Here is a 16,884-nt window from a genome sequence, read left to right as displayed (position 1 = left end):
GAAATCTGAGGAAGGAACAGCTATGGTTGAGGTCCCTGGACTATCAACATCTGGAAGCTGGGGTCCAACACTGACTCTGCCACATCAGAGTTAGTGATGCCTAAGTCATCATTCCTTGTGTTCCAATCCACCTAATAACTCGAACCGATGTCTATCTTCCCTACTTCAAAGGCTGCCTGTGAGTCTCAAACATGAAAATAGAAATGATTTTCTTTCAAGTGGATTGACAATTGTTCCCCAGCATCACACTGTGTCTGCCTTCTGTTGCAACTTCTCTATCAACTTTTCAACCTCATTCACTAGTTCCCCTTTACTGAATATCTGCAATATATGCTGAGCTCTATAAGTCAAAAATCTCATTTAATCTCTTTATGTGTTTTATTACTATTTTTTATTTTATAGATAAGGAGTCCAACTCTGAGAGTTGAAGCATTTGCCTGAGTGCATGGTTCATAGGATTTGAAGCCAACTCAATCTCATCCATAGACATGGGCTTTTTCCCCACTTCACAGTCTCTGTTTTCAAATTATATAATTCTACAAAATGATTTTTTTTCAGCACACTATGCAGGAAGTTTGCCAATTCAGTGCTTTTATATTTATATATTAGTTCATCTTTAATTCCCCAAAGAGGAAAAATAAAGCTGAAACATTCAAGAGATAAATCTATAGGTCAAGAGGCAGGGTTTCTCTCCCTGATTCAGCTTAACTTCTTATTTTTACACTCAAACACACTGATCCTGTTCTTTTCCTGTGGTAACCTTTTAAGCCTGTTTAAATAGTTTCTGGCTTAAATCTCCCATGCTTTTAATTTTTCATGAATTTACTTTAAGCCTTCTGATAATTCAAGTTGTTACATAAAATAGCCAATGAAATTCTTTGCACATCTGGTTTGATTTTAGTTAGCAACTTTGGGATTTGCTCTCCATGTCAAGGGAAATGGAAACAGAATACTCCAGCCCACTAGCTGAGCAGGTAATAAAAGATAATTTTAGAAACTTGGGCAGAGGTTGGGAAGAGGATTGGAGAGGAGTCAGACTGTGTGTAAGTGTCCAAGACTGACTGTTAGGCTTATGGGGTCATTAATTTCACATCTACCTATTTGTGAGAAAATATAAATTTCCTTTCTGAAGTCTTCCAATATTGGCAACGAAGGTAGAGTTTTCATGTAGGGAGAGGGTATTCATGTAGGTCCAGTGTTTCTCCCTTGAAACTTAACTTGCTGTGTAGAGAACTTGTTAAATACTTCTGCTTCATTAACACTTTGGGCAAATGTAGAGTCTTGAATCTCTTCTTATGTCCTGAAGCCCAGCATACTTGAGACTAAAAATTTCAAAACAGTGTTTATCCAACTGTAAAGTGCTTAAAAATCACCTAGCAGCCTTGTTGTATACTGCATGTTCTGATTCAGTAGGCCTAGATATCCTGCACTTTTAATCAGTTCCCAGTTTTCAGAGGAAAATACTACTAAAGCTCTGGAAGACCAATGGGGAAACAGTGAAGTACTTATGAAGCTAAGAAAAACATCTACAAACAACAAATGCTGGAGAGGGTGTGGAGAAAAGGGAACCCTCTTACAGTGTTGCTGGGGATGTAAATTGTTGCAGCCATTATGGAGAACAGTGTGAAAGTGAAAAAGAAAGTCACTCAGTCATGTCCAACTCTTTGGGACCCCATGGAATTCTCCAGGCCAGAATACTGGAGTGAGTAGCCTTTCCCTTCTCCAGAGGATCTTCCCAACCTTCCCAACCTTCCCAATCTGTCCCCAGGGCAGAACCTAGGTCTCCTGCATTGCAGGCACATTCTTTACTGGCGGAGCCACAAGGGAAGCCCCAGAGAACAATAAGGAGGATCCTTAAAAAACTAAATATTGAACTACCATATAATCCAGTAATCCTACTCCTGGGCATATATCTAAGGAAAATCATAATTGAAAAGATAAATGCACCTCAGTGATAATTGCAGCACTATTTACAATAGCCAGGATACAGAAGTGACCTACATATCCAACAACAGAACAACAGGTAACGAATATGTGGTATATATACACAATGGAATATTACGCAGCCATAGAAAAGAACAAAATGATGTCATTTGTAGCAACATAGATAGATCTAGGGAGTATCATTCTAAGTGAAGTAAGTCAGACAATGACAAATACTGTATGATATCATTTATATGTAGAAACATTTAAAGCTGATACAAATGAACTTATTTACAAAGCAAAAACAGAATTATAGATCTCAAAATCTAACTTAAGGTTACTGAAGGTGAAATGTTGGGGAAGCGATAAATTAGCAGTTTGGGATTAACACATACACACACACACACACACACACACACACATAATTCCAAGCCAAAACCCCTAAGTCTACAGATTTTAGATTCAAGATAAAAATTGGTGAGAAAAATCAAATGAGGAATCAATGCCCAGCAAGATGGATTCTACATGGAACAGATGTGGGTGATGTCCATGAACAGAGTCTTTTGATCCCTGCCACTAGAGGAAAAGGCTGATGAGAACCAAGCTAGCAAAGAAGGGCAACCACAGTGAGCAACTGTGTCCTGGGAGGAGGGTAGCAGATGCTGTCTGTGTCACTTCCTGTTCTGGTGGGGACACTGCAGTGCTCTCCTGCAGAACCTGCACTGTTAACCCACTTGCTCTTTTTGGAGATGATGCCACCCACACTCGTCCTCTACCAGAGATGCGCATATGTCTGTCAATTGACCAGACAACATAGGTCATATTCCAGGCTATCAAGAATTCTTCAACCAAGATGTCACCATATGGAGCTAGGTTCTGGACTTTGGCCCAACCCACTGGGAAAGGAAATATTACTTTCTCTTGTGTTTGACACACTGCTAGGCTGTTTTCTTGGGATTGGTTGTGGCTAACTTGTCTCTATATGGAAAGGTCACAGCAGTGGGAGGTAAAAAAGTGACTAAGAGTGAGGGAGTGGGAGAGAAGAAAGCCTCCAGGACATTTTTTTTTTTGGATTATAATTGCTTTACAGTGTTGTGTTAGCTTCTGCCATACACAACAAAGTGAATCAACTATATGTATACATATATCTCCTCTCTACTGAGCCTCCCTCCCACCCACCATCCTACCCCTCTAAGTTATCACATAGCACAGAGTTGAGCTCTCTGTGCTATAGAGCAGCTCCTGTTGGTTGTCTGTTTTACACACGGTAGTGTATAAATGTCAATTCTAATTTCCAAATCCATCCCACCTTCCCCTTCCTCTTATGTGCCTACATGTCCTTTCTCTACCTCTGCATCTCTATTTCTGCCTTGCAAATAAGGTCATTTGTGCCACTGTTCTAGATTCCACATGTATGTGTTAATATACCATATTTGTTTTCCTCTTTATGGCTTACTTTATTCTGTATGACAGACTCTAATTCCATCCACATCACTACTCCAGGTCACATTTTAATTTCTGTATCCAGGGTTACCTGGAACTGGTATAGCTTGAAATTATCAGCTGGATAAATCAATCATGTTTCATCTTTTATTAAACCATTGGAGTTGAGGTTCTAATTCAATCTCATGTTGTCTGACTAATAAAAGGTATTAAAAAGACAGAGCTAAATACAAGAAAGAGGAGGCACTGCAGGGGAGTGAAAAATGCATTTGAGTAAAAACAAAAATGAGGCCTGATTAAAAGAGCATGTAGGAACCTCCAGCAAGTACATGTGTAGGCAATTATATAATAAACTCTATGGAACACAGATAAAAATATATCTCTTTTTTAAAATCCCAAAAGATGATACAATTTATAAAAATAGTGTTTGGGAGCTTTCTCTTCAAGCCTGCTAAGCCCCTAACTAACAACTTACAGAAAATAGTCAATGACTTCTGGCTATTTTTTATTCTTTCTTTAATTCTATGCACCTAGAATTCTATCTTTCTGGAGCTGTACCCGGGTTGAAAGTGAAAAAGTGAAAGTTGCTCAGTCATGTCCAACTCTTTGTGATCCCACAGACTATAGTCCATGGAACTCTCCAGAACAGAATACTGCAGTGGGGACCCTTTCCCTTCTCCAGGGTATCTTCCCAACCCAGGGATCAAATCCAGATCTCCTGCATTGCAAGCAGATTCTTTATCAGCTGAACCACCAGGGAAGCCCCCATCCCAGGTTAAGCGTCCTTTTTAGCATAACTCTTGTTTACTGCCCACTCCATCTGACTTTAGTTCATTTGCCTGCCTCTGCCACAGGGCTCCTTGGAAGCTAGGGTTGTCCTTTCTCTCCATGAACCCCAATGCCTTACACGGAGTCAGTGCACAACAAAGGGAAAGTTGAGTGAGTGAGTGAATGACTGAAGTCATCTTCAAAGAACACCTGGGATACATTAATACCTTTGGAAATACAGAAAGCAAGTTGTGTCTGAATATTCTTTTTTATACATAATTTTATTTATTTTTGGCTGTGCTGGGTCTTTACTGCTGTGAGGGCCTTTCTTTACTTGCAGAAAGCAAAGGCTATTCTCTAGATGCAGTGTGTGGGCTTCTCATTGCTGGGATTTCGCTTGTGGTGGAGCATAAGTTCTAGGGCACCCATGCTTAAGTATTTTTGGTACGTGGGCTCAGTAGTTGTGGCTCTCAGGCTCTAGTGCACAGGCTCAATAGCTATGGCACATGGGCTTATTTGCTTCTTGGCATGTGGATCTTCCAGGATCAGGGATCAAACCACTGTCTCCTGCATTGGCAGGCAGATTGTTTATCACTGAGCCTCCAGGGAAACCCCTGGGCATTCTTATACAGAGGTAAGAACTGAGAGATGCCATGATCCCTTTTTGATTGATAATACTTTCTTCTCTATTTTCTGCTAATTATTCTTGCTTCCTGCCAAAGTATTCTCCATACTGTAGCCAGAATGTTGTTTTTAAATGGGGGATCTCCACTTAACATCTTTTGACAGCTCTCCAGAATTCACCATGGCCATCAGGAACCTGAAGGATCTGGCTGCTTCTTACCTGCCTCCTCTAACAAATGTAGTTTTAATGAGCTCCTCTTAATGTAGTGATTTCACTTAGTCTGTTCTGTCTCTGGGTCTGCTTTTTCATTTTTCTCTCCATGATTACTCCTTCTTGCAGGTCAGACTTGGCTTAAATGCCACCACTTCAGAGAGGACTTTCTTGGTCCTTCTGCTGAGGTCAAGCACTCTCATTGACCATTATTTCCAACACTTAGCATAGTTCTGGAGCAGCTAGAACTCACTATGAAGATGGATGTTATGAGGCTGAGGAGGAGGGGATGAGGCAGAGGGGCATGAGGAGGAGGGGGTTGATGATGGTGGAGGTGATGTTGATGGTGATGTTGGTGATAACAATTGTGGTGATGGTGTTGATGATGACAGTGATAGTAGTGATGGTGTTGATGATGATGGTGATGACGGTGGTGATAATGATGGTGATGATCTGGAGATGTGAGTTAGGTCATGTCTCTTCATGCTAAAACAACTGAGCTCTAAGAAGATGTAGCCATTTTCAGTTTCATTCAGATCTCCCACATATTTAGGGCCATGAATAGCTGAAGACTACAATTCACTTTAAAATGTTGATATTTTATAGAAATGGGCAAAAGTAGTGTTTTTGGCAACTGTTTCTAAGTTGAACACCTGTCTTTATTATTTTGACCTACATCAACAGCTGCAAGGTTGATGTTTAGCCTCTGAAGTAAGGGTCAGATATTCCTGAGACTGTGTTGTGGGTGAACAGCTGCTTCATCTGTCTGCCACAAACATCTGCACAAGAGTTTGTAATGTGAAACCAGCTAATTTTGAAAATCACCACTTAGAAAATGTGTGCTGTGACTGAATGCATAGATTTACATGTATATCCTCCAGACCATCTGGCTGTGTGTCCAAACAGGCACTGGCCACTTTGAGTTGATTCTGGGAAGTGATGTTAGGTCTCTGTATCTCTCTTCCCCACATGCTGGTACATGATACTGCAGGCCTTGAACTCAGCGACAAAACAGATCTCCCAAATGTTCACAAGAGGGAAGGAGGGTATTTCAACAACACAGGAGAAATTGCTAGAAAATGTAATTCATGGTGACCTGCAATTAATACAAGAAGGTGTATTTACTGAGAGGACGAAAAATAGGTGGGTATGTGTACTCTTGGGGCTTCTCAAGTGGTGCTAGTGATAAAGAAACCACCTACCAATGCAGGACATGTAAGAGATGTGGGTTCGATTCGCGGGTTGGGAAGATCCCCTGGAGGACGGCATGGCAACCTACTCCAATATTCTTGCCTGGAGAATCCCATGGACGAGAAGCCTGCGGGGCTACAGTCTATAGTTTTGCACAGAGTTGGACATGACTGAAGTGACTTAGCACACTTGCATGCCTATACCTTTATGTAGGAGATCAAATACACGGAGTCAGGATGCAAAAACAAACAAACAAACAAAAAAAACAAAAAAAACAAAACAGAGCAACAAATAATTCAATTCCTAGGGAGAAGCTCTGAACACTGGAAGATGCAATCAAGGCCAGAGATCTGGAGACGAGGCATATTTCTCAAAGGGCAAAGGAAGAACTTGCTAGAGTCAACTATGTTCTAAGCTAAATATTTCTTCCAGCATACTTTGCTTGCCTAGAACCGCTTTGGTGGAGAGAAGGATTGAATTAACACATTAAGAAAATGAGCATTAAATGCAAAACAGAGCAAAGGACTAAAGAAACCATGCTTTATTATTATTATTTTAATTGTTTCTATTATTATTTTCCTTAACAGAAAATACAGTAAGTTTCCTACATACAAATCTTCAAGTTGTGAACTTTCAAAGATGTGAACATGGGTTCACATGTCCAATCACATAAACTAGTTCACTTGTCTCATGTTCATTGTCACGTGTGTATATTCTCCACAAGTTGTGTTTCTATGCACTTTATTGTACAATACTATATACAGTACAGTAGTTCAGTATCTTTACTTCAAGTCCAGGATATCCAGAAGCAGGTTTAAAAGCAGTGGTGATATAGCTGATACAGTTCTACTCAGACATCACTGGATTATTTTTACAATAGGGTATATTGAATCCAGTAAGCAACCAGTCTGTGCCATCGGAGTCAGGTGTGAGTGAAATTACAGCTTGCCCTCCATCTCCTATCGCTGGTGATCTTTCAGCTCTATCATCTCTCACCTCCCTTCCCTCTTCCAGTCAGTAATTCTTCTTGCCTGTTCACCTGATGCCAGCCCCTTTATGCCAGCTGTTGTATACCATACCGCTGTTCTTTTCAAGGTACTGCACTGTAAGATTTAAAACATTTTCTTTATTCTTTTGTGTTTGCTTTTTATGTGTGTAAAAAGTACTAGAAACTTATTACAGTACTGTAACATATAGCTGATTCTGTTTGTTGGGTACCTAGGCTAACTTTGTTGGACTTATGAACAAATAGGACTTATGAAAGCACTCTCAGAATAGAACTCATTCAAATATAGGAGACTTGATGTAGTCTACTTTAGCAAAAGTTTTCCCTGAAGCAATTGCCTCTTCTGGGTGTCATCTCCCAAATAATTTGAATTGATGTGCTTAAGGAAGATCCAGAAATTAGTCCCCAAAGAGATTGGAGACAAAATCAAAAAGTCAGGATCATCACTCTAGGCCTGATAACTTACTGTGAGCCAGGACGGGATGGAAAATGGTGTTCAAATAGAAAATCCTGAGAATAAGGCTTGTGCATGCTCCCAATGAGTGGGATATGAATGGGTGTGATGCTCGCTTTCACCAGGCAGTGTGTGGGTATGCCAGGCAGAACCAAAGGTAGTAAGCCAAGCTAAGTGGGATAATCTAATACGGCAATTATTATTATGCAATAAGAAAAAGATATTTTTTTCCCCAAAATAATATGAATAAAACTTTATAGGAGGAGAGCCAATGATACCACACTATACATAAATCTTTCATTAATGATTTCCTTTCAAATATCCAGGATCTATATGAAGAGAGGATAAAGACTAGAAATCAAGTGTGACAGATGAGGGCAAAATGAACAGAGCAATGTTAGGACACAAATTGCAAAAGGCATGAGAGTTTAAGAGGGTGATCAATTCTGTACTTTATTTAGCAAACACAGGCTGTCTGGATTTTGGAGATTATATAGTGCCTCTGCAAAGAAAATAAAGATTCAGAGACTATCAATTGCAAGTGTTACCTAGTCCATCATCAGGGCAAAAGAGCTAATGGTTGTAGTAATTACAAACTGATGTCCTGTAAAACAAGCAATGCCTAATCACATGATTGCTAAATCACAAGCTGGAGAAGAAACAAGTTGCCCTTAGACAGTGCAACTTTTCCAGAGTAGCTCATTTTGTTAAGAAAAATGCAATTTTTTCTTTTATTTTTCATTTTTCACCCTGACAAAGATATTTGTATTTGAAGGTACATTTTTCTCCAAAGCAGAATTCTGTTCTGGATAGAACCCCTGGATTCTGTAGTCCTGTAACTCAGTCCGATGGATAAGTACACTTGCTTGTAGTTTTTCAAGGTTAAGCCTGCAGGAGAGTCTAGCCTTTTGGCCCTCTGATCACCTTTATAGAATCAGCTGGAGAATCTGCTTGCAGAGAGCTGCTGTCTGCCCTCAGGCCAAATGTGTTAGTAAGTCCTGGCAGCAGGCAGTGCATTGAAAGAAGGCAGGGGAGTTCCTGGCAGTAGTTAACTTGAATCTTCAGTCTTCAGGATGAATTCAAAGTCCTGCGTGTGGCCTACCTCCTGTCTGCTTGTCTTCCCTTCCCTCTGTTGTCTCCTCTGCATTCAGCTTGCAGCCCTCCTGACCATCTTTCACTATAGTGTAAGTCCCCTACATATGAATGAGTTTGACTCTGAGATCTTGTTTCTAAGTCCAGTTTTTTTTTGTAAGTCCAACAAAGTTAGCCTAGATACCCAACTAAAACACTTGGCTATACAGTACTGTACTATAATAGGTTTATAATACTTTTTATACAAATAATACACACGCGCACACACACACGCACACAGACACACACAAAACACAAAAAATAAAGAAAACATGTTTAATCTTATAGTACAGTACCTTCCTGATGGCTCAGATGGTAAAGTGTCTGCCTACAATGTGGAAGACCAGGGTTCGATCCCTGGGTTGGGAAGATCCCCTGGAGAAGGAAATGGCAACCCACTCCAGTATTCTTGCCTGAAAAATTCCATGGACTGAAGAGCCTGGTAAGCTACAGTTCATGGGGTTGCAAAGAGTCGGACACGACAGCAGCTTCACTTCACTTCACTTCACAGTACCTTAAAAGGTACAGTAGTACCAGCTATGTAACTGGTGCTTTTACACTTGCTTCCAGACATCCTGGGCTTGAAATAAAGATACTGTGTTACTGTACTCTACACAGTACTGTACAGTAAACAACACAAAAGCACAACTGCTTGTAGAGGATGCGCACACGTGATAATGTACGCCAGACATGAACTAACGTTATGTGATTTGACATGCGAGTGCATGTTCACATCGTTGAATGTTTGTCTGTAGAAGACTTACTATTAATGCTCCTTCCTCCTTGCCTTCTCTGATCTCTGCTCTGACTGTCCCAGTCTCCTCTCTCCCCATGGATCATTCCCACCCATTGCTAACATATCAACCTGGATATTTCTTGTTTCAGGAGATCCTTTCTAGCCCACAGACTAGGCAGGGGGATTCTGCTATTGGATCACTTCACATTTGTAACTCTGTTGTAATGATCTGTCTTTCTTGTAGTTATCTATCTTTATCAATGCAAGAATATTTGGGCCCAATGAAATCATTTGGAGAATAAGAAAACAATTTGTGTGTGTAAAATAAAATACTACAAAAATTAGTGCTATGAAAATGAAGTGTATATTGATGAAGGTATTATGTGCAAGGAAAATCTCAGTGGAGTAGGTATTTCTAAGAGAGCTCAGTAGAAGGCAATTAGGAAGCCATAGAGGAAGTGTGACTTATGCTCACCTCAGTGCAGATACAATCTGATCTTTTGACCACATTATCTTAATGCAGGGGTTTCCTATGTGGTGCAGTGGTAAAGAATCTTCCTGCTAATGCAGGAGATGCAAGAAACATGGGTTCAATCCCTGATGTGAAACAGCAACCCACTCCAGTATTCTTGTCTGGGAAATCCCATGGACAGAGGAGCCTGGTGGGCTACAATCCATGGGATAACAAAGAGTTGAACATGACTGTTCAAGCACACACACATTGTCTTAAAGTAGACATCCCAAACAGCTGCACATGTCCTAGAAACTCATGATACTTACCAGTCCCTTATTCTAAATAACTTGGGACAGTCTATCCCTTAAGGAAATACTTCCTTTTTGTATCAGAGCCAAGCATAATTCTTGCAAGACTTTAACAACCCTATATAAAATCTTTGCTTTTATAAGCCCCTAACTCTTTTCTCTTTCCTGAAATATTATTTTTTTTACCTGACTCTGTGTTTCTCAAATTGCAATTCCTAAGACCCCCAGCTCTTTGTTCTTTGCAGCCTTGATATTAATTATTGTTCAATATTTCTCAGTCATAAAGCCAGAATGAATTATGACTTTGATGCCTCACTTCTCAGAGAAAGTTGAAATTAACATTTAATCATGGATGTGAAAGCAGTTTTGAAAAGGTAAACTGATTTGCAAATAATGTGGCACAGAAGGCTTGAGGGAGGAAACAGACATAACAAGCTCCATTTTGAAAGCAGGACTGCATCTTGGGCCTGACTGGACTTTGAGCTATAAGCCCGGTATCTATGGAAACAACATACAACTGGAAAACCAGGACCCCCAGATGGAAGAGCCCCAGGGCCCATACCTAGATTCTCCATTGCCTAAAAGAATACCCTAATTATCTGTGTAACCAAATAGAATCATAAATTCTATTGTGCTTAGTGGGGTATGACCACAGGCTTATTGATAATTGTCCACTGTTAACTACCTAGGCTTAAGGCATATGAATGACGGGTTCACTTTGATTGTATCTTTCTCTTCCTTTGTTCAGACTAGTTTCAAGGAATTTGGGGAGGTGGGTTTGAGCAAGTACACTTAGGGTATATAAGGTTTTCACAAAAACTGGTCAAGGTCCTTGGCTAAGAGGAGACTCTGCCTTGGGCCCGCCAGTGTAATAAACTGCACTCCACTATCTGCATTGTCCTTCTGAGTGAGTTTGTTTCCCTGAATGCGTGGCTACAACAGGCTAATGCATTCCCCTAAATTACCCAGACACCCTTGAATTTAAACTTGGGCTATCAAACTAGTTCCAATAAACAGACCTATCTGGAAGTGATGTGTTTCATTCATGGACCAAGATAGAGGCTAGTGGAAAGAGTGTTAGTTGCTCAGTCACATTTGACTTTTTGTGACCCCATGGAATAGGACCCTCCAGGCTCCTTTGTCCATGGAATTCTCTAGGAAAGAATACTGGAGTAGATTGCCATTTCTTTCTCCTTGCCATTTCTTCCAAAGGGTCAAACCCTGGTCTCTCACATTGCAGGAGGATTCTTTACTGTCTGAGCCACCGGGGAGGCCATTCATCCAGGTGGCAAAGCTGGAAGGGGATGAGGGGAATCTGCACCATCCACACCCAACTATATATAATGTGAGAAACACAAGGTTGTGGGCTTCCCAGTTGGTGCTAGTGGTAAAGAACCCACCTTCAGAAGACATAGGAGACGTGAGTTCAATCCCTGGGCTGGGAAGATCCCCTGGAGGAGGGCATGGCAACCTACTCCAATATTCTTGTCTGGAGAATTGCATGGACAGAGGAGGCCTGGCATGCTATACTCCTTAGGGTCTCAAAGAGCTGAACAGGACTGAAGGACTCACACAGGCTGATTTTACACTGAGATTTCACAAGCATGTCTTTTGTGAGCAGTTAGTATTAGTAATTACTTAGATGAAGTGGAGAGCTTGTACAAAAAGAAACAAAAAAAGAAATAATGAGGAAGAAGGTTAAGTAATAATTGTATGTTTTCGGCCAGGTTTGTGCTCACTTTGGCAGCACACATACTAAAATTGGAATGATACAGAAAAGATTAGCATGACCCTGCGTTGGAGAAGGGAATGGCAAACCACTTCAGTATTCTTGCCTTGAGAACCCCATGAACAGTATGAAAAGGCAAAATGATAGGATACTGAAAGAGGAACTCCCCAGGTCAGTAGGTGCCCAATATGCTACTGGAGATCAGTGGAGAAATAACTCCAGAAAGAATGAAGGGATGGAGCCAAAGCAAAAACAATATCCAGTTGTGGATGTGACTGGTAATAGAAGCAAGGTCCGATACTGTAAAGAGCAATATTGCATAGGAACCTGGAATGTCAGGTCCATGGATCAAGGCAAATTGGAAGTGGTCAAACAAGAGATGACAAGAGTGAACGCTGACATTCTAGGAGTCAGTGAACTAAAATGGACTGGAATGGGTGAATTTAACTCAGATGACCATTATATCTACTATTGTGGGCAGGAATCCCTCAGAAGAAATGGAATAGCCATCATGGTCAACAAAAGAGTCCAAAATGCAGTACTTGGATGTAATCTCAAAAATGACAGAATGATCTCTGTTTGTTTCCAAGGCAAACCACTCAATATCACAGTAATCCAAGTCTATGCCCCAACTAATAATGCTGAAGAAGCTGAAGTTGAATGGTTCTATGAAGACCTACAAGACCTTTTAGAGCTAACATCCAAAAAAGATGTCCTTTTCATTTTAGGGGACTGGAATGCAAAAGTAGGAAGTCAAGAAACACCTGGAGTAACAGGCAAATTTAGCCTTGGAATACAGAATGAAGTAGGGCAAAGACTAATAGAGTTTTGCCAAGAAAATGCACTGGTCATAGCAAACACCCTCTTCCGACAACACAAGAGAAGACACTACACATGGACATCACTAGATGGTCAACACTGAAATCAGATTGATTATATTCTCTGCAGCCAAAGATGGAGAAGCTCTATATAGTCAACAATATATACAGACAGCTCTGTACAGACACAGTCACAGCTGACTATCACTCAGATCATGAACTCCTTATTGCCAAATTCAGACTGAAATTGAAGAAAGTAGGGAAAACCACTAGACCATTCAGGTATGACCTAAATCAAATCCCTTATGATTATACAGTGGAAGTGAGAAATAGATTTAAGGGACAAGATCTGATAGATAGAGTGCCTGATGAACTATGGGTGGAGGTTCATGACATCGTAAAGGAAACAGAGATCAAGACCATCCCCATGGAAAAGAAATGCAAAAAAGCAAAATGGCTGTCCAGGGAGGCCTTACAAATAGCTGTGAAAATAAGAGAAGTGAAAAGCAAAGGAGAAAAGGAAAGATATAAGCATCTGAATGCAGAGTTCCAAAGAATGGCAAAAAGAGATAAGAAAGCCTTCCTCAGCAATCCATGCAAATAGAGGAAAACAACAGAATGGGAAAGACTAGAGATCTCTTCAAGAAAATTAGAGATACCAAGGGAACATGTCATGCAAAGAAGCACTCGATAAAGGACAGAAATGGTATGGACCTAACAGAAGCAGAAGATATTAAGAAGAGACAGCAAGAATACACAGAACGGTACAAAAAAGATCTTCATGGCCAAGATAATCACGATAGTGTGATTGTTCACCTAGCGCCAGACATCCTGAAATGTGAAGTCAAGTGGGCCTTAGAAAGCATCACTATGAACAAAGCTAGTGGAGGTGATGGAATTCCAGTTGAGCTATTTCAAATCCTGACAGATGATGCTGTGAAAGTGCTGCACTCAATATGCCAGCAAATTTGGAAAACTCAGCAGTGGCCACAGGACTGGAAAAGGTCAGTTTCATTCCAATCCCAAAGAAAGGCAATGCCAAGGAATGCTCAAACTACCGCACCGTTGCACTCATCTCACACGTTAGTAAAGTAATGATTAAAATTCACCAAGCCAGGCTTCAGCAATACGTGAACCATGAACTTTCAGATGTTCAAGCTGGCTTTAGAAAAGGCAGAGGAACCAGAGATCAAATTGCCAACATCTGCTGGATCATGGAAGAAGCAAGAGAGTTCCAGAAAAACATCTATTTCTGCTTTATTGACTATGCCAAAGCCTTTGATTGTGTGGATCACAATAAACTGTGGAAAATTCTGAAAGAGATGGGAATACCAGACCTCTCAACCTGACTCTTGAGAAAACTGTATGCAGGTCAGGAAGCAACAGTTAGAACTGGACATGGAACAACAGACTGGTTCCAAATAGGAAAAGGAGTACGTCAAGGCTGCATATTGTCACCCTGCTTATTTAACTTCTATGCAGAGTACATCATGAGAAATGCTGTGCATGAAGAAGCACAAGCTGGAATCAAGATTTCTGGGAAAAATATCAATAACCTCAGATATGCAGATGACACCACCCTTATGGCAGAAAGTAAAGAGGAACTAAAAGGCCTCTTGATGAAAGTGAAAGAAGAGAGTGAAAAAGTTGGCTTAAAGCTCAATATTCAGAAAACGAAGATCATGACATCTGGTCCCATCACTTCATGGGAAATAGATGGGGAAACAGTGGAAACAGTGTCAGACTTTATTTTGGGGGGCTTCAAAATCACTGAGGATGGTGATTGCAGCCATGAAATTAAAAGACATTTACTCCTTGGAAGAGAAGTTATGACAAACCTAGATAGCATATTGAAAAGCAGAGACATTACTTTGCCAACAAAGGTCCATCTAGTTAGGGCTATGGTTTTTCCAGTGGTCATATATGGATGTGAGAGTTGGACTGTAAAGAAAGCTGAGCGCCAAAGAATTGATGCTTTTGAACTGTGGTGTTGGAGAAGACTCTTGAAAGTCCCATGAACTGCAAGGAGATCCAACCGGTCCATTCTGAAGGAGATCAGCCCTGGGATATCTTTGGAGAAAATGATGCTAAAGCTGAAACTCCAGTACTTTGGCCACCTCATGTGAAGAGTTGACTCTTTGGAAAAGACTCTGATGCTGGAAGGATTGGGGCAGGAGTAGGAGGAGACGACAGAGGATGACATGGCTGGATGGCATCACTGACTCGATGGACGTGAGTTTGAGTGAACTCTGGGAGTTAGTGATTGACAGGGAGGCCTGGCGTGCTGTGATTCATGGGATCGCAAAGAGTCGGACATGACTGAGTGACTGAACTGAACTGAACTGGCCAGGTTTAATGGTTCTTTGCTGGGATGTGGTAGAGTCTGATATTGGAAGTAGGAAAGAGGGGAATCTATGTTTGGCCACCATGAAACATTTAGTGATATCATTAACTTGGAGGGCAACCATATGCACAGTGAACTTAAGGGAAGAACCTGGAAATCAGAATGTGAGAAGTGTGTATTGGCTATGTTTTCTGAACTTTAGAAGAAAGAGTTGAGCTCAGCAAAGGATCCACCAGTTGACATGCAGAAACACAAGGATTTGAGAGCTTAGAGAAATTTGAGGTCTTCAGCACTGGGAAAAAAACAAAACAAAACAAAACAAAACTCTGAGCTCCTAGAAACACAAAAGACTTTGAGCAACCAAGGTCTGGTAAATTCTGAGTTAGATAATGCAACCCAAAGCAAAGATCAGATTAAAGATGTACCATTTTAATGTATTTTTTCCAAATAGGTATTTGCTATGGAGTTGCAAGAGAAAAGGTTGGAGAATAAGACTGATGAGACAGAAGATAAACATTTTGGAAAAAACTTTGAGTGGTATGGTTACTGGCACACAGAACCCAGTGGAAATATATTGGTAAGAAATCCTCCAGTTTTTGAGGCAAATATACATATGTAATATCAATGCAGATGGTGACTGAAGTCATGAAATTAAAAGACACTTGATCCTTGGAAGAACAGTTATGACAAACCTAGACAGCATATTAAAAAGCAGAGACATTAGTTTTCCAACAAATATCCATCTAGTCAAGACTATTGTTTTTCCAGGAGTCATGTGTGGATTTGAGAGTTGGACTATAAAGAAAGCTGAGCCTGAAGAATTGATGCTTTTGAACTGTGGTGTTGGAGAAGAATCTTGAGAGTCCCTTGGACAGCAAGAAGATCCAACCAGTCCATCCTAAAGGAAATCAGTCCTGAATATTCATTGGAAAAACTGATGATGAAACTCCAATACTTTGGCTACCTGATGGGAAGAACTGACTCATTTGAAAAAACCTGATGCTGGGAAGATTTGAAGGAGGGAGGAGAAGGGGATGACAGAGGATGAGATGGTTGGATGGCCTCACCAACTCAATGAATATGAGTTTGGGTAAACTCTGGGAGTTGGTGATGGACAGGGAGGCCTGGCTCGCTGCTGTCCATGGGGTCGCAAAGAGTTGGACATGATTGAGTAACTGAACTGAACTGATAAATATGTAAACATAAATATATCATGGATTTGGAGCAAAAATATCATACCTTTTTGATATTTGTTCCCGAAAACAGTCCTTTTATCCTCAAGTTTCTGTGAACTGGAGGTGAGATAAGCAAGCTGGGTAGACCCCCACATGGTTATTTCCCCTGATGTTCATTTCATCTGATGTTAGGGAAGACCTTATTAAAAGAACCTTCCAGAGAGGAGTCCAAGTGTCCTGAAGACCATAAAGGAGGTGCCTTCAGGGAGCAAATCAAGCCCCTACCCTCCAGGGTAAGAGGATCTGGAGCATTTGCTAAACAGGATTGCAGAGTGGCAACAAGTCAGTGACTGTGTGGGATCTGTCATCTCCCCTACCCTTTCCTGGGGCTTCCTGGGTGACACCAGTGGTAAAGAATCTGCCTATCAATGCAGCAGATGCAAGACATGTGGCTTTGATCCCTGGGTTGAGAAGATCCCCGGGTTGAGAAGATCCCCAGGTGTAGGAAATGGCAACTCACTCCACTATTCTTGCCTGGAAAATTCCATGGAGAGAGGAGCCTGGCTGGC

The 16,884-nt window shown here is 40.9% G+C and overlaps 1 protein-coding gene and 1 non-coding gene across 3 annotated transcripts in view; one reads left to right on the top strand and one right to left on the bottom strand.

Annotated features, from left to right (window-relative positions):
* The window catches only part of CNTNAP5 (contactin associated protein family member 5), a 1,084,456-nt gene that overhangs the window by 726,677 nt on the left and 340,895 nt on the right, over window positions 1–16,884 (bottom strand). The window lies entirely within an intron of this gene.
* Window positions 11,981–12,082, top strand: LOC138434862 (U6 spliceosomal RNA). The gene has a single exon (XR_011254926.1). It is a non-coding gene; the product is annotated as a U6 spliceosomal RNA (small nuclear RNA).

The sequence above is a fragment of the Ovis canadensis genome, chromosome 2 (genome assembly GCF_042477335.2).
Source record: "Ovis canadensis isolate MfBH-ARS-UI-01 breed Bighorn chromosome 2, ARS-UI_OviCan_v2, whole genome shotgun sequence".
Classification (NCBI taxonomy): Eukaryota; Metazoa; Chordata; class Mammalia; order Artiodactyla; family Bovidae; genus Ovis; species Ovis canadensis.
Note: the sequence above shows the minus strand (reverse complement) of the source record. Positions and strands in the feature narration are given on the sequence as shown.